Source organism: Pleurodeles waltl, chromosome 5, assembly GCF_031143425.1.
Source record: "Pleurodeles waltl isolate 20211129_DDA chromosome 5, aPleWal1.hap1.20221129, whole genome shotgun sequence".
In the NCBI taxonomy this organism is placed as follows: Eukaryota; Metazoa; Chordata; class Amphibia; order Caudata; family Salamandridae; genus Pleurodeles; species Pleurodeles waltl.
The window spans coordinates 481,091,620-481,110,456 of NC_090444.1; positions in this window are offsets into that span (position 1 = coordinate 481,091,620).

Below are 18,837 nucleotides of genomic sequence, written 5' to 3' on the forward strand. Positions count from 1 at the left end.
GAGGGGGCCGACCCCTCCAAGTGAAATCCCTGGTGTCTAGTGGTGTTTCCTGGCCCCCGATCAAAGCTGTGATCGGGGGCCAGGAAACACTTTCAGGAAGGCCTCGTAAGAAAGGGGAGAGTCTCCCCTTTCTTACGAGGACTTCCCAAACGTGGGGAAGGCCGTTTGTGGCCGTTTTCCCCATTGGAGCAGGAAGCGGCCGCTTCCTGCTCCGATGGGGAAATCCACAAAGTGACGTCAGGTGTGGGGCAGGGGGAGACACAGAAAAGCTTCTGTGTCTCCCGGGGAATAAAAAAAAAAAAAAATCAACGAGGATTTATTAACCCCCTCCCTGGTGTCAGCCACTGGTCGTGACCCGCACCAGAGAGGTAGTGCGGGCGTCGGCCAGTGGCCGACACCCGCATCCAAGGGGTTGAATAAATAATTTCATTAGACAGCACAGAATTTAAATATTTGAATTTACCAATTATTATGTATTTAAAAAATGTATACATTATCAATAAAATATTTTAAAACATATTATAGACACACAAATGTGCATTTACTTTTAAATTATTTCAATAAATTACCTATATATGTAGATGTTTTGTTTAAGTAAAAAAAATTTTTTTAGTTAGAATTATAAATGAAGACCATCATTAAAAAGTGTAAAATACAAAATATGCATATATTAAAAACAAAATAACAGAAAATCACATTAGTGTGAATACATTTGAATAATCTCAACACCCTTAGCCCCTTCAAATCCAACATCCCACTTCTATAAACATAATTAAATAAATATTATTTATACACATTAATAAAATCTAAAACAAATTTTAATTTTAGACAAACAAAAGTGATTTACACAACATACTAACAAAAAATAAACAACAAAAATAAAACACACTACAAAAAATGCTCATTTTGTATACCTGTATTATGTGCAACAATATTTTCTCTAGTGATATTTTTCCAACAATGTTAAAAACAACACTTAAAATGATAGTCGTACCTTTCAAATTCCTTTGGTGATATTTTTGACATCCTTATATTCTTGACAAGATATTTGTGTATCATAATATTTGTATTCAATATTTTGTCCAAACACCTATCTGGACAAGGTCTAGGTGACATGAATTCCTGAGCCATCCAGGAATCCAATCAAGGGGACTGTTAAGGGTATACAAGTAGAAATGGGCAGTTGCACAAGTAAATATTGACCATCCCCAAGGTCCACAGTGATCAAAGTGGTCTCTACTGGGGCTTTCTGTTTCAGTCCAAGAAGACAAGAAAATAGTTCATCCCTAATCACCCAGGAGTCTCACAGTCCTAGCTCACAGAACAATCCCCTACTAAGCCATGTAGGCAGCCATTGTATCTATGCCACTACATAACATATTTCAAGGTTTGGACACCTCAAATCACCCTCTACCTGGGGACAGTATAGGACCTTGATGGATCCCCTATCTAGATGCCCATAAGCAGATGAGTAAGGGCATGGCACATCAGGATCCCCAGGCAGTGAAGCACATCTGGAACCCAGCCAATCCCCCAAGGCAGTAGCAGTGAGGCCCCAATATGCATATTTGTACACTGTGAATACACAACTTTCAGACCAACTGACTTGCAATCTATACAGTCAGCTAAGGTCCAGTAGATAGTCAACCACTGGTGGAATATCATTATCTCTGTTATTAAAGAATAACATCATGTCATCTGCATTAACTCAAATGAGATGTGGACCATTGCCCAGTGTGATATTTCTGACACTACTATTAAGTCTCATAAATACTGCGAAGGGCTCCATGACAATAGGGTGATAGTGAAAGGCAGGAAGGATAGAGGGCTTCCCTTCCCTGCCATTTTACATGAAACATATGACCCAGTCCTGAGGTACTTTTGCTTGTACAAACGTGTGTTCTGGACTCAGAGTAGAGTAATGGCACCCACTGAACCCAGGCCTCTACATAATTCATTTGTCTAAAGCCAGTCTTCAATGAGTCCCAAGAAAGGGAATTGAATGCTTTCCAAATCTACTGCTTAAATAGCAGCATGAGGATATATGGGCAATGGACTTTAATGTAGAACCTAGAGAATGTGTCTCATTTAAACCATTCTTTTCACAGTGAATAAGGGTAGCCAAGAATGGATGGGTCGAAGGACCAAGACCATACTAAGGACTTTTCAATCAAGCACTGTCATAGAAGGAGGCCTAAAGAATTTTTGTCTGCGGGATCTCTGCATATCTTAGGAATCAGAATCACCAGTGCTTATCTACTAGAAGGTAGGGAAGCCTGCTTCCCTCTCTTCTGCATGTATCTTAAGGAGACAGGGAATCAACATCTCATCACATGTGCTGTAAAACTAGCAAATTGTTTATAAAAGGCATCTGCCCTCTGAGACGTATCTTCATCTCATGGAGTATCTCTTTTGCCTTCAGTCCTGAAGAACCTCAACATAAAATTAACTGAGGGAGTGTTTGGGGCTCCATAATGCCCCTGATGCTAATTAAAGAATGTCATATTCATACCATGCTGATCTCAGACCATATGCTGAGCAGAGGCTGTCATCTGAACATTAAGATCACATCTAGTATCCGGCCTGCCCATCTACACCTGAAGACGCCACTCCCCATAGGCCTCAGAGTTCACATGGATAAAGTAAAATTTAAAGTCTAAACAATGCAGTTGCTCAACTAGTGTCACATATTTTTCATGGTGGACCAACAACTCTTCCTTTTTGGGGGTATATGGCAACACCGCACATTCCCAGGCAAGTAAAGTATATTACATATTTGTAAGCTGTCTAGAGAATTCACACCTTACATCCCCCATAGTTGCAATGTATAGTTGCCACACAACTATCACTAAAGCTTCCCGTTCAACTATAACATAAGATGCCAAGCCCTCATAAAGTCATAACAGCCTCTTTCTGGGATTCCGTAATGGCTATGTATTGTGAGGGTCAAACTCTGAAGCATCCTAATGCGAATTGCAGAAAATTGTCTGCCCCAGTCACTTCTCATTATAAGGGGTTTATTATCAGGCAACATCCTTCTAAGATATTCTGCCTGGAGCACTTATGGAGAAGCTCCTCCAGGGCTTAGTAGTCCATCTAAATGAACATGAAGGTTGTGCCCTGGTGAATAAAATAGGTAATCCCTAAGAGTACCATGTATGTTTCTCCATATAACACAAGCCCCCAGTTTGCAAGCCACTATCCAAACCCCATGCACCTCTAGCTGATAGTATATGATTTGATTTGGTTTTATAATTTATATCCGGGGGCATCCTGGCATTACTAGTGACTGGTGACTTGATGACCAAAACAATGGCTAATCATATCTAAACAGCCAGCTCTTCAACGCTTTCCAGAACCCTAATAGGAAAATGGCTGATTTTAGCTCAGGAGGCAGTCAATTCCAATTTTGGGCAGGGCAGCTGACAAAACTCCTGCCTCCCAAGTGGACATTTTGCAAGTGGGAATTATCAGATTTCTGGAAGAGCTAGAGTAGAGAGCCGTGCCAGGCTTATATCATCTAAACCTTTTCCTAAAATAAACTGGACCAAAGCTGTGAAGTGCTTTAAAGGCTGTACAAAGGCTCTTGAAGTCTTTGCATCTTTACAGATAGCCAGTGCAGCCCACTAATGACTTGTGAGGTCAATACAAATCTCACGACCTTCAGCAGCATAAAAGGTGCTGAGTTTTGCAAAATCTTGTTGCAAACATTGTACATAGATTTTTGCTGCAGATTCTGCTACAAAATATTACAGTTGTGTGCACTAGATAGAACTAAAGCAATAGCAACCATCTTTATTATGTCAAATAGTAAGAAATGAGTGACTTTCTTCACAATTCACAGGGATGCAGAGATAACTTTATTGACTTGTTCTTTAAACATAAGTCTGTCATTGATCAGGGCACCATGTTCTTTTACCTTCTTAACTGGTGTTAAAAGGGTATATAAGAGAGTAGGGAAAGATCTGTTCAGATCTTTAAGACACAATTAGTGCCACCACACAAAATAAACAGGAATTGTGGCCATTGCTGTAAGTGACTAGAGACATGATAAAAAAAGAGCTGATCAGTGTTTCAAAGCCATCCAGCCTACCATGAACCAATACATAACTACTCTGTCTACCAGTGACTCATTGTAATGGAACAAATGGGTCCCCTCAGTGAATCCAAATCAAAGAGCACTTGGCAAATAGTGAGTAATGCATTTCAAAGAGTTACTCCCTCCATCTATGTCTTAAGCATGAGATGTCTGCGCAAGTCAGATGTGTTTCTTGGAGAAATATAGGGGGTCATTATGAGTTTGGCGGTCGTTTGCCAATATCACGCAGTTGCAGCAGCCAAAACACTGCCATGTTGGCGGCAATCCGACTGGTGTAATAAGAGTCACACTGTGAAGTCTGCAAAAAAAATGACAAAATTCTGAAACCGCCAGGACACTGGAGGACAGAAAAGAGGCGGTCCTACCACTAGCACCACCACTCCGAAAAAAATCCTCCAATCAGATTACGATCCACACACCATACCAGCAGTCCTTCCGTGGCAGAAAACCATTGATAGTGCAAACCGGGATGGTCTCAGTTCACATCACACTGAACACAACCCCACATTGGCTAGCTTGAATATCCCACACATCCACATACTTGACACACCTGCACACTCCACTATATTATACACCTCTACACAACCCACAATCCTTTGCAAACCGAACACCACTGACAGCCACAGAGGAAGAATAACTATCACAAATTTATCAATAAAAACGTTTGCCACCTGTACACATTTCACCACGCATACATCCCATACCTGTACAACGTACACAACACACAATTTACTATCACACACAATACACAACAACAGTCACCCACTCACATCACAGCACCTACACCTTATCCCTAATGTATTTTTCAACCATTTTGTAACATTACCTCACCATCTTTACCACAACTACAATGTCCCCACAAAAACACTCATGTTTCACTGATGATGAGATGAGGGTCATAGTGGGTGAAATTATCAGGGTAGAGCCCCACCTGTGCACATGTCGAGCAAATATCAATAGCCAGGAAAATGGAGCTGTGGCAGAGAATAGTCAACAGGGTCAATTCTGTAGATAGCTGTTTATGCACAAGGGAGGACATCCGGAAGAGGTGGAACAACCTCAGAATAGAGGTACATTTAATGGCATCCAAGTACCAGCTGGTGGTACTCAAAACTGGCGATGGCCCCGTCCCCCTACTTTCACACCTTCGGATGAGAAGGTCATGGATATACTGCACCCTGAGGGCCTGATCAGAATACCTGGGGGAGTGGAGTCTGGTAAGTCCCTACAACATTCCTGTAACCAAAATGTTTTGTCTTGCATATTCCCTCATTACCTTACCCCACCTCAATTACCAGATCCCCCCCTCCCCCTTTGCCAATTGTACAAATACCCCTCTCTGGCATGCTACATGTCCACTAAACTCACCTGGGTACACTACCCTTGGGAATGGAATGGGAAGTGATAGCACTACAACTCCCAAAAGGCAATATTCCACCATAAAGAAAAGAAGAACAGTGCACCAAATGTGAGATGTCATGCATGTGAAACTAACAAACATTGTAACCCACAAAGGTTCCACTGTGAAACAGTTTATGGCAATGACAGCAATGCAATGACCCACTCCCAGTACCATTACAAGCAAAATACAGCTACAGCTGAGTGCCCAATCAAACGTGCCTTAGAATGAAAATTCCTATGACTGAAATATGCTCACCTGGGCTAGAAATCTAGATGGTAAGGTGAATGCACCTGGAGAACATCCAGATAGAGGTCAATGTCAATTGCATACCCCTATACCGTGTCCATGCTCTGACACTGTTCTACATTGCTTAGCATTTAGTGCTATGTATCATGGCATACACTTCACTAGGCAAAAAAGGTTATCATCCATGTCATTAGTCAAGCAACATAAGAGGGTATCAGCAGTCATATAACTACCAACATAGTTTAATATTTTTCAGCATGGTGCATGGTATTGAAATATCTTAGTCTCAATTTGTTCTAACTGAGAATTGTTAGCAGCTGTCATTGTCACTTCTGTGGATCATATAAAGACAGTGTGTGCATCTCACACATCACTACTACTCAAATTTAAACATAACTTGCATCACTTACAGCAACTGTGTGTTCCGCTTCTCACATAGGTAACCTTGCCATTGTCACGATGGAGAGGATACCAGAGACTGCCACAACCCCTCTGGATGAAGGCCCCAGTGAGGACAACACCCCTAGATGTTTGGATACTGATGACGAAGTTGGCCAATCAGGGACACCTGGTCAGTCAACAACTGTTAGCTTCAACCTTTCCACATTGACTCCTCCTAGCCCTGTTTCACCAGCATCTCAGGCAACTATTCACCCCAAACCTGTGTTCCAAGGACTATGTCTACCATTGTGTGTCCACCAGTACAGAAGTACAGATACACGAGTCTCCTCTTGACAACCCTGACAATGATGGACCTGCCACCAGTAGGAGTGGGCACACTGTGTAAGGGGCCCCGGCATGTCGGGGTAAGGTGCGTGGAGGGGATGGTGTAGGCCAGAGGATGGAGACTCAAAGAGACCATACTGACCAAGTCTTGGGTGCCTACCAAAATTCCCAAGGCATGATAGGATAGGTACTCATCATGATGGATGAAATTCAACAGCTGCAGAGGGACAACCACCAGGAAGCCATGAAGCAGTGGCAGACACAAAATGCCATTCTGACTACCATTGCTACCCTGAGTAGGTCTGCCATACAACTTCAGGTCTCTTCCACTAGTAATGCGTCTGTGGCTGCTAGTGGAATGAAGGCCCTGCCAGGGGAAGGACATGCTTCAGACACCCCACCCTCTGTAGCAGAGGAACCCCTTAGCAAATGTGGACTTCCACCTAAACATCCAGGAGGAACAGATGCCAAAACCAAACCCACTGCTGGGAAGTGAGCATCTACTGATTGTTGCCACTTGTGTGCCACATATACACCCTTTTGACACTGTGTAAGAGTCATGTATCAACCATGTACAACTGGCATGTATGACATCTCTTGTCCAAATAATGTCCCTCTATATCGTACAACCTTTGTTATGTTCATCACAAGTGTACTATAAAACCAGGAGACTCATTACATTGGGATTGTAGCATAGACATGACCCAAATTAGCTGTGTTGTACATCTTCACACATTTATTAGTAGATTTTCAATCAGTTGAGAGTAGTATTGCTGGTGACTTCAGAATGTCAGTTGAGGTGTCATACACTAATAACCCACAGGATACAGAAGTTAGGTACATGTCATTCTTTCTACAAGCCAGGAGGCAAACAGATTGGTCCTTTGTATCACCAGGTAAAGCCTCATCACATACCCACACCTTAGCTTCCTAATAATTATCTCCCATGATACAGACATAGATGAGTACTGATGTCCCCAGTCCTGGAACCTTTCACTTACCATGGTACCTGTAGGGTTGTCACTCACCTATGTCAGTCCTCAGAGACATGCACATTGCTTTGCAAAGTATTAACACACTGACAGCTTTGTACAAGGTAGGTCACATACAACTGAAACCGTTATGATGTAGAGGCTCTGGTTCAATGTTTTCACATGTCAGACACATATGGATACACACTTTGGACCATTTGACCACCTCCAGTACCATGCAGTACCATACATGTATTCTTGTAGCAAAAACACACTTCCATCGCACTGCCCTGTCAGTCTGGCCATATAAATGACACTCCACATACTCATGCTTTCCAGTACCTGGTTTCATCCATGTCCACTTTTCATGTCAAAGCCTGCAAATCTGATCTGTCTGTGATTTGCCATTGAATATAAGCCAAACAGAAACTCAGCAATTCTGTGATTGTCAAAGATAAGGGATAGGACATAAATGTAAACATACATCTATTCTGACAAGTCAGTTGTACAAGTGTCACTTTGCTTGTGCAATAACAAATCATGACACTGTACATCACACTGTTCAGAACAAAATACCAACTAACAATCTGCATGCATAACTAAGACATTGACATTGGAGCAACCTAATACCTCACAAATGATGGCAAATAGGAGGTGTGATGCCAAGCATCAATTATAGACAACTAAATGAAATCTCACTTTTAAGAAAACATCACATACCTTTAATCAGTTGATGAGATCTGCCTTGATGTCTCCAGCTTCATCCTCATCAGGCTCATTCTCACTTGGCAAATCTGCATTTCGACCCACAGGTTCTGCTTGCTCACCCTCATCTGATATGAATGGTATCTGACATCTCAGGGCAAAGTTGTGGAGCATGTAGCAAGCAACAATAATGTTACAATCTGACTTACCAACCAGCCAGGCCCTCTCTGTGTAGAGTTGTGCCATCAGCAGTGGGATATTGCTGCTCCGTATATGAAGGAATCATGGACTGATCCTGGATACTTTGCACATACTTGCGAAATGTACTGGTCCACCAAACACACCACTTGGAAGTTGATGGAGTGGTAGTTTTTCCTGTTCCTATGTACAAGTTTATTGGCACTGGGAGGAACCAAGGATACATGGGTCCCATCTATGGCTCCAACCACAAGTGGAATGTCCCAAAGCATAATACTCTGCCTTTACATAGGCCAAACCTGCACGTTGGGGAAACCTAATGTAGGTGTCCAGGCATTTAAAAAATGCAGGCAGTACAGCCTTCAAAACCAGACTGAACATGTGCTTAGACATCCCTGCAGTTAGGGCCACTGTATTCTGAAAGGACCCAGTGGCCAGGAAGTGTACCACTGACATGACTTGAACAATGGGAGGTATGCTATTGGGATTACAAATGGCAGGAATCAGATCTGCCTCCAACTGATGATATAGATCCATGATTGTATGCCTATTCAGGCAATATATTTATATATTGTGTCTCTCCTCCATGGTCTGCAGGTCTACTAGTGGCTGGTTGTAGGAAGGTAGCCTCTTTCTAGCATTGTTACCCCCACTTTTGGCCTGTTTGTGAGTATATGTCAGAGTGTTTTTACTGTCTCACTGGGATCCTGCTAGCCATGACCCCAGTGGTCATAGTTGTGGCCTGATTGTGTTCCCTGTGTGGTGCCTAACTGTGTCACTGAGACTCTGCTAATCAGAACCTCAGTGCTTTTGCTCTCTCTGCCTTTAAAATTGTCACTGCAGGCAATTGACCATTTTTATCAATTCGGATTGGCACAATGGAACACCCTTATAGTTCCCTAGTATATGGTACCTAGGTGCCCAGGGTATTGGGGATTCCAGGAGATCCCTATGGGCTGCAGAATTTCTTTTGCCACCCATAGGGTGCTCAGACTATTCTTACACAGGACTGCCACTGCAGCATGAGTGAAATAACGTCCATGTTATTTCACAGCCATTTTACACTGCACTTAAGTAAATTATAAGGCACCTATATGTCTAACCCTCACTTGGTGAAGGTTAGGTGCAAAGTTACTAAGTGTGAGGGCACCCTGGTACTAGCCAAGATGCCCCCATATAGTTCAGGGCAATTTCCCCAGACTTGCCCCTGCTCTGGCATGTAAGTGGACAAAGGAAAGGCGAGTGACCACTCCCCTGTCCATCACCACCCCAGGGGTGGTGCCCAGAGCTCATCAAGTGACCCCTCCTGATAGGTGCTTCCCTGTCTAGGTGGCCAATCCTCCTCTGAGGGCTAGTTATGGTCTCTCCTGTGGGCATCTCCTCAGAAAACGAAAGCAAGAGCTCACCAGAGATCCTCTGCATCTCCCTCTTCGACTTCTGCCAAGGATCGACTGCTGACTGCTCTAGGACGCCTGCAAAACTGCAACTAAGTAGCAAGAAGACTACCAGCGACATTGTAGCGCCTAATCCTGCCTGCTTTCTAGACTGTTTCCTGGTGGTGCATGCTCTGGGTGCTGTCTGCCTTCTCCCTGCACAGGAAGCCAAGAAGAAATCTCCTGTGGGTCGATGGAATCTTCCCCCTGCTAACGCAGGCACCAAACTTCTGCTTCACCAGTACTCTTGGTCCCCTCTCATTGTGACGAGCGTGGTCCCTGGAACACAGGAGCTGGATCTAAGTCACCCAACAGTCCAGTGGTCCATCTGTCCAAATTTGGAGGAGGTAAGTCCTTGCCTCCCCATGCCAGACAGTAATCCTGTGTACTGCTTGAACTGCAGCTGCTAGGGCTTCTGTGTACTTTTGCAAGGAATCCTTCATGCACAGCACAGCCCAGGTCCCCAGCACTCCGTCCTGCATTGCTCAACTCGCTGAGTTGACCACCGGCTTCGTGGGACCCTCCTTTGTTGTGTTGAGATGACCGCTGTGCTAAATTTTCTTGAACCCAGGTTCAAGTACTTCTGCAAGTGCTGCCTGCTTCTGGGTGGGCTCTCTGTGTTGCTGAGTGCCCCCTCTGTCTACAATTGTCTACAATTGGGAAGGAGTTTGAACTGAGAGGAAGGGAATATTTTCTTAGTAGCTGTGACTGAAGTGTTCTGACCACTTGTGTTAGTATGGTGCATGTGGACATAACTTTCTCCTTTTGTCTGTGGCATCCATGCAGGTCAGTGCCCATCAAAAAAATTGAATCAGGAGTGCCATCTCCATGTAAGTGTGGACTGTGTCATATGTGCATCACTATACTGCTCTATATGTAACCTGTTGGGTCATCCTTCCCACTTACTGATCTACACTCCAGATATCCTGTTGGTAATTTGTCCAGGTCTTTGGTCTCTGTCCATTCCTATTCCACTGGATCTAGCTCTATGTGCAACATAGGTTCTGACAGGTGAGAAACAGGCCAATTATTAATAAGTTGCGAACTAGATGTAGAGTTCATGTTAGGGTGTGATATCAATCTGAACTCTCACAAGGCATACTTGCTACACTTACTCAGAGGTATGAGGAGGTGTCTCAATTTTTGAGTGCGGACTGTACATTGGCAAATGTGATGTATAAGTATAACCAGGGTGAACATCTTACATGATGAAAAGCATGGTTGTATTTCTACATTCCTAGTGCAAGACATATCATTGACATGTGAGTTCAGACTGTATATACCATGTACATGTTTTTGTGAAGTTAACTCTTAGCCAATGTATTCTGGGCATGCTACACAAGGCAGGACATCTTCTATATGGTACAATATATGCTACTTCCTGCCAACATCATTGGTACATGCCATTTTCAAGATTTGTGATCCAAGTTTGGCATACTTACTTTTGCTATTCTGAATCGGTTTAGAAGGATTTAATATGGCTAAGATCAATTTACACTGACTTCATTGAGATTCAGGTATTGTAGTTGACATTCACATGATGTTGTTGGAATGGTATATGTTATCAGTCAATTTGCTGGAAGATAGGTGTATGTCTCATACATGGTTACCTCAGAAATTGTCTATATCAGTGTTACTTTACTCCAAAGATGTAAGGTTACTCATGTCTGAAGTGCTTATAGGGGTGTTGGCATTTTGACATTGTTAATTTGAGGTTGATAATCATCATGATTAGTAGAACTGTATGTGGCCTTCATACACTGACAGGTGTCCATTGTATTGAAGTTGTTGGTATGCCCCCTGGGCTTGTCTGTGGGTAAATCAGGTGTGCTAAGTAGGCCTCTTTTGCTGTACATTCCTTCATTTTCTATGTAACAATGACTAAGATGAGTAGGTCCACCAAGTATGTATAAACCATTGCAAAAACACTATTGTTACACGTGTTGTTGAAATGGATTTGAATTCTATTACACTCAAAATTTGGATATGCCAAATGAGTTGGTGCATCTGTGGTTTTTGCTATTGTGAATGTTATAACACAGTTACATGTTATGAATGTGATTGCTAAGCATTATGCTGTGTTGTAATTTGAATGTGAGGAGGTAACTTTCATAGGACATGACAACTGGTAACAGACTAAGCAAGTGTAGATTTGGAGTACGTATGAATTTGAACTCAAAGTCAACACTAATTCCCATTGATGGATTGTTGCTTCACAGTGATGCTCTGAATAAGGACACACTTTGTATGTTGACAAATCATCTTGTGCAGGAATAGTTTGTGTCACAGCAGTGGTGATATAGTGGTCAGATAGGTGGCTTATGTGTGACATTGTTGTCATATAGGGTTGTGGAAAGTGGGATGTTGGCACAAAATGGTTCCTACCCGGGGATGATTTACACATAGATGTGATGTTACTGTTGTGCATGGTGTAATGTAGGTGTAAGTAAAGAATTTGATGACCCTACCTCTCTCTGTTTCTCAGCATCAGCATCCGCAGGTGAAGGAGACGAGACACATCCGAGTGGGGAAGCTGCTGGCCATGGGGCCCGAAGACAGAATACCACCAACACCGAGGGACCCAGAGGCCCGTAGTGCGAGGGGAGTGCCACGGGGGAGACATGATCCAGTTCTTCATAATCCCCCTCCAGTGGACACTCCCTGGTGGTGGTAGACCCATCTGGGATCATCCCAGCACCTTCTAAGTCCACCATCGCTCTTACTACCACCGCCCTCTCTGTAGCTCCCCAACCAGTTGGCTGTGCCTGTTCACACAAGAGGGTGGACATCTCCTTTGCCACAGGCACTTCTGCCCCTGCCCCTGTCAGCCCTGCTGCCCTCATTGAGGAGGCTACTGACCTCCAGAGAGCCACCACTGTGGGTCAGTTGACCATCATGAATGTCATCTTGGGACTTCCAACTCAGATACAACAGAGTAATGCGTTCCTAGAGGGCATTCACAATGAACTGGCTGGCCTACAAAGATTCTTTCAGGCTCTGGCCTCAACACTGATGGCCGTCAGTCACCCTTTGTGTCCCGTGCCCCTCCACCTTCCTTTCTATTCTCAATCCCAATACCCTCTTCCCCGACCCAGCCAAAGCACACAGGGAGACAGGCATGTATCCACCTCGACATCTAAGGGTAGCTCAGACAAACGTTAGCACCACAAGACACACCACTGGCATGCACACAAGCAACATTCAGATGCACACACAGCAATAGCCTCATCCTGCCCTGACACCCCCAACACTCCCAGCAACACTAACAGCACACCTGGCATACCTGCATACAGCACACCACCAACATTCACAGATCCGGCCTCTACACCAATCGCACCCACAGACAGCACCACAGCATGCCCTCAGACATCTACCCCAGTCACCACACCTGCAGACACCACAACCACTGACACACCTCCGTGCAGCACTCCACCATACCTGCAGTTACCACCCCAAAAGACACTCACCCACCCACCACTGCATCCTCCAGCAGCTCCCCATCCAAGACACATAAATGCTCTCACTCACCCACCCAACAGAGACCCACCACACACACACACATACCTCGCACAAACATGCACCCAAGACATCCACACCAACATCTCAGGCAACCACTCCCTCACCCTACACACCCAAACCCTTTTGCTATGACCCTCCCTGTGTGTCTACAAAAGCTTTCCTTTCAGAATTTGCCCTTTTCCTTACTCCTCTCCCACCCTGTGATACCCCCAGATGTTCTGTGTCTCTCCCCACGTCCAGTCCTTATAGCTCCAAGACCTCCCCTGCCCCCCTGCAAGTACCCATGCTTTCTCTTGCCAATAAGTCTACCCTTCCCAAAAAACAACCCTCCCCTAAACCTAAAACAAAGCCTAATGCCTCCCATGCCAGATCACAAAGGCTCCCCTTTAAAGCCTAAACCCAAATCCCCCTTCCCCCCAAGAGAACCCCTGAGGTGCCTGCCTGCCACCTTGATGCCCTTACCTGTGGAGGTTAAATGGCAGTCAGGAGTCAAGTTCAGGACGCATATCTGTGCACTGTGTGCATTCAGACTGTTATTGAGGACTGGCCTATGACCTTTGTTTTTCTAAATTTGGTACTCAAATATTCATTTCAACCTACCTGAGGTTAGTTTTGTGGTTCCATCTTTGTCATGCATTTCTTTCCATAGTATGGAGTTTGTAATTGGCTGACATTAGTTGTGTGTCTGGATCTGTGTGTGTGTGCTGCTTGTGCTACCTGTGTGGTTTAGGTTGTATGCAGTGCTTTTGTGTGACAGTGGTAGTGTGATGGACATGTTTGTTTTTGACACATTTTGTTGTGTTGGTATTGAGTCATGTTTGTGTTGAAATGTGTTTGTTGATGTGTTGTGTGGTTTTGTGTGATTTGACTGTGTGAGTGTGCATGTTTTGTGCATGGTATGTCAGATACAGTGTTCTGTGTAAGTCAATCAGTAAGTCGTATGGCTACGTAATTGTGTGTGGTTGTTCCCTGTTAGTGTTTCATTGTGATGTATGTGTGATTTGTCCGTGGGTAGTGTCCACTGTGGGTCTCTGACAATAGATTGGAGATGGTGCAATTATGTTGTGGTTGTGACGTTTTGTGGTGTTCGGTGGTACTGTGTGAGGGTGGGCATGTGCGGTGTTTCCATGCACACCTGTGTGTGTTTGAGATGTGTGTGTGTGTGTGTGTTGGCCATAGCGTGGTTGTTGTGTATATGCAAGTGTGTGTGTGGCTGTATGTCAATATGCATGTCAGTGTGGTGTTATGTGTGAGTGTCGCCCTCGCACCCTCTTCCCGAATGTATGTTGTGCAAGCATACAGACATTGACAGTATATAACAATAACAGGTAAGTGTGTGTAGTTACGGTTTCTGAAGTCGTCGTTGCAGATTCCGAAGTATTTGGGCGAGCAGGAGCAGCAGGAAGACGTCTAGCTATGGTTCCATGGCGCTTCCAGACAAGTATCACTTAGTGAAGGTGGGTGTCTCCTTTTATGCAGTTCGCTTTCGCCTGGGTTTCTGTGGTGGTACGACTGCGGCGGAAACATTGGCGGTGTGCAGCCTCGTACTCTGGTCTCCACTGGCCTGCAGGTGGCTACAATTGTCTGTGGTGACCAGACCACAGTGGTGGTGCTTTGTCTCTATTCTGTTCTGAAGACTGCCAATGTCATATTTTAGCAGTCTTCTCCGCCAGTCTGTTGGTGGTACGACGGCCACCCCCAACATTGTGGTCCTGAGACCGCCAAACTCGTAATAAGGCCCATAATGTCTGCACCTCTATATTGAGGATTGTTGCATATTTTGTTCCACATACCGATAGTCCCTATGACCCTAACATTACAAGTCAAGAAAGAATATTTACCTATCTTGCTCATTGTGGAAAAACATATGCAGTAGTAAATGTTGATTGCCCAAGGGGCTATGTATGACGTGTGAGTTTAATAACAGGAGAAATCTCAAGGTATTTTCTCAAAGTATAAGTCTAACTAATGGAAAATGTCAGCCATTCGTTTCATCAATAACAAAAAAATACAGCCCACCTCTCACTCTGTATTGTAGCCACACAGAAGGAGGAAGAGGTTAGAATTCCTAAGATGTTATCAACATCGCTCTCCCTTTCAGTCAAAATAAAGTTTGTGAGTCATTATACAATAATTTATGACAGGGAGAGAGTTGAAATATAGAGAATCTGTAGAAATTGGGTTACTAGTTAAAGGGGTTGGAACCACACGCAAGCAGAAACCACAATCCCTGTCAGGGTGAAACACAAGCAAACCCCACATTAACCTGTGCTTGACCCTCTAGTAACTTGCCACAAAGCAGTAGGGTTTAACTTAAAGGCAATGTGTAATGTATTTATGTAGCACTCAAACAGTGATAAAGTGAACACAACACCAATTCCACACCAATTTAGGACAATAGATTAAAATGTAATGAATACTTTGAGACTAAAATTAAATAAATCCAATTAGCAGAACTGGAGATCATGCAATTTCAAAGTTTTACCTCAAAATACTGCCTCGAGGCACAGAGTGCCAACTCTGGTAATGCGATTGCGCTGGATCGGAACAAAGTCACAAGTTCAGGTTGATTACAATGGAGTATGGACTGGATAAAGGGACAAAGTTAGCACTACTGAACAAAGTACCTTAAATCCTGGTTGCCGAGCGTTGCAAGATCCTGCGGCGAGGATGGCTTGCAAAGTGCTGGTTCAAAGGATCTGCAAGGTTGTGATGCGGAGTCTTGCATCATCATTGAGGATAATGTTGACAAGGGGCTTGTGATGCAAAGTCCTGTGACGAAGATGAATTGCACACCGGCAGTTCTGAAAGAGCTGCAGGGCTGCAATGCAAAGTCCTGTGTTGTCAATGAGGGGCTTGAAATGCAAAGGCCTGCATCGAGGATGCATTCCGCAGTGGCAGTTCTGAAGGGGCTGTGGGTTGTGATGCGAGGTTCAGGACAGGTTTGCTTCACTCTGTGGTAGTTCCGATGGAGAGCTATGAGTTGTGTCGCACTAAATTGGTTCTGACCACAGGACTGCAGCTAGGCTGGCAGAGCACCTTCTTGTCCACTTGCAAGGATCCAGGACTGGGGTAGCACCACTTGAGGGTAAGATACACAGCAGCTATTGAGTTCATACAATTAGCCCTAGGAGTCACTCTGGTGGTCATTAGCTCACAATCCATGTCCAGTCCTTTCAGTCATGTAGCAGTTCAGCCAGGTAGCAGAGTAGCTGTCCTTCTTGCAGAGCAGCACAGCAGTCTTCTGAGTCTTCCATAGGTCCAAAGGTATACTGAAGAATTGGGTTTTCCACAGGTCTAGATGTGTATTATTTATGCTTGGTGCCAGCTTTGGAGAAGGTTCTCGAGTTTATACCCCCAGAGGTGCTTGGAATTTCTTGCCTCCCCCCCGGCACCAGCTTGTCTGGAGTCACAAAAGACTAGTGTCAAACCCATTGTGCTCATGCAAAGCCTTTGTGATGTGCGAGTGTATCAGGTGACAGCTTCCCTTCATCATCAAGATTCCCCCCTTGTCTCACTTTCTGGGAGCAATACACAAAAGCCATCTGTTAGCTAAACCTAGCCCTGTGACCCAGGCTACAGGTTGCATACATATACTGGTCAGGGCAGGAACATGCTAAATTCCTTCAAGTGGCCTTTTCATATTTGTGATTGAAAATGCAACTTTACAATTTGAAGCACTTTAAATTTATATGCCAAAATCAACTTTCTAAAATGCTGCCAATTAAAAGTTATCATTTATTAGAAGTAATAAGGTATCCCAATGTTACCCTATGGAGGTATACCTTGTAGTAGTGAAAAAACTAATTTAAGAGTCTCCCACTACCAGGACATGTAAAACATAAAAGTACATGTCCTACTTTTTAAATACATTGCGCCCTGCCCTCTGGGCTGTCCAGGGCCTACCCTCGGGTTGACTTATGTGTAGTGAGAAGGAAGATTTGGGCCTGGCAAAAGGTTTGTTTGCAAAGTCCAAATGGCAGTAAAAAGCTGTGCACATAGGCTCTGAAGTGGCATGTTTAAAAAGGATAGTTAAGAGGGTGACACAATCAGCGTTGCAGGCCCTGAGTACATTTAATACCGCTTTAGTAGGGACTTACAAGTAAATTAAATGTGCCAATTGGGTATAAGCCAATGCTAACAACTGTACAGTGTACAAAGTCCTAAAAGTCAACAAAAATGGGCTCAGAAAACAGGACGGTTAAGGCAAAATTTTGGGGATGGCCCTTGATAAATGGCCAAGCCCATCAGAAACCAATATAAACTTTCCCATCCCCCTGGGTTGGGCAGTCTTTCTCCCACATAGCAGCAAAAACCTGGAACACCTTCCCCATGTATCCCCGGATCATCACCTTTCATCCGGAATTCCATGGAACCCCCAAGACCTGGCTATTTCAATGTGCCACTGAGACTTTGCAAGTGCCTGTAAAAATTCTGTTTGATTGGTTAATTGATTGATAGTATCATCCAAGTTACATATTGAGACCAAAACTGAAAAGAAACAAATTATATAAATCTGGAGCATGGAACATGGCATTTTACAGTTGATCCGCCATTTGGGGCATTAGAATAGGCAGTTCCAGGATCTCCTCATCTCCGAGCCTTGCATAAGATCCCTCCAAGGGGATTCCCTAGTGGAGCAGTCCACACTGCTAACAGTTTCCACCTGTTGAAACATTGCAACAAATGATGATGCTGAGCTTAAACTTTCTTTGGAGAGGGCCACCTGGGTGACCGCCCTACCACTCACCCGTCGTGTCTCTTCTTTCACTGTGGTCTAGGCCACTACCAACATTCCCTGTCTTTCCACCTCCTTGAACAATTTCTTAACCTCCAAGAAGGTAGCTCTGTTGGATTGCACAGCCACAGCATAATCCAGAAAGACTGATTGAACAAATATCCAAGGCATAGGGGACATCCTGCATGGCCAAGCAAAGGATCGCATCCCTGTCGAGAATGTGAAGCAACCACGTCACAATAGGACGGGGCAGAGGTTCCTCAGGTGGTCTTCTGGTGGGTACTCTATGTAGTCTTTCTAATGCAAAGGATTTGGTCTATTTAGTAGGGGCAACTGTTTTGACAATCCATCAGTCAAGAAAGGAAACAGCTTCATTTTCTTCCATTCCTTCCAGGAGTCCCATCAGATAAATAGTATTCCTCCTGTTACACCCCTCAGAGTCCCTAGCCCTGTGTTCCAGGCAATGGACACTCTCTGAAATTTCAGTAATCTGAGCACAAAGGAAGTCACTTACCAGGTGCAGTTCACCAGTGGCCTCCTCAGTAACCTTTACCATGTCAGACAATTTGTTTTGTTTTCCACAGAGGTAACCTAGATCCAGTGCTGCTCGATCAATTTTAGACTCCATAATTTTTTGGGAAGATTGAATCACCAGGAATATTTCATCTAATTTACTAATCAGGACTATTTGTTGTTGCAGGTTTGGGAGGAGTTGACATCAATCTTGTGAGCCAGAAGACATTTCTTGTCATGAATGCTGAGGACTCCTCAGGCCTAGGCCATTATTACCTCCTCTAGTA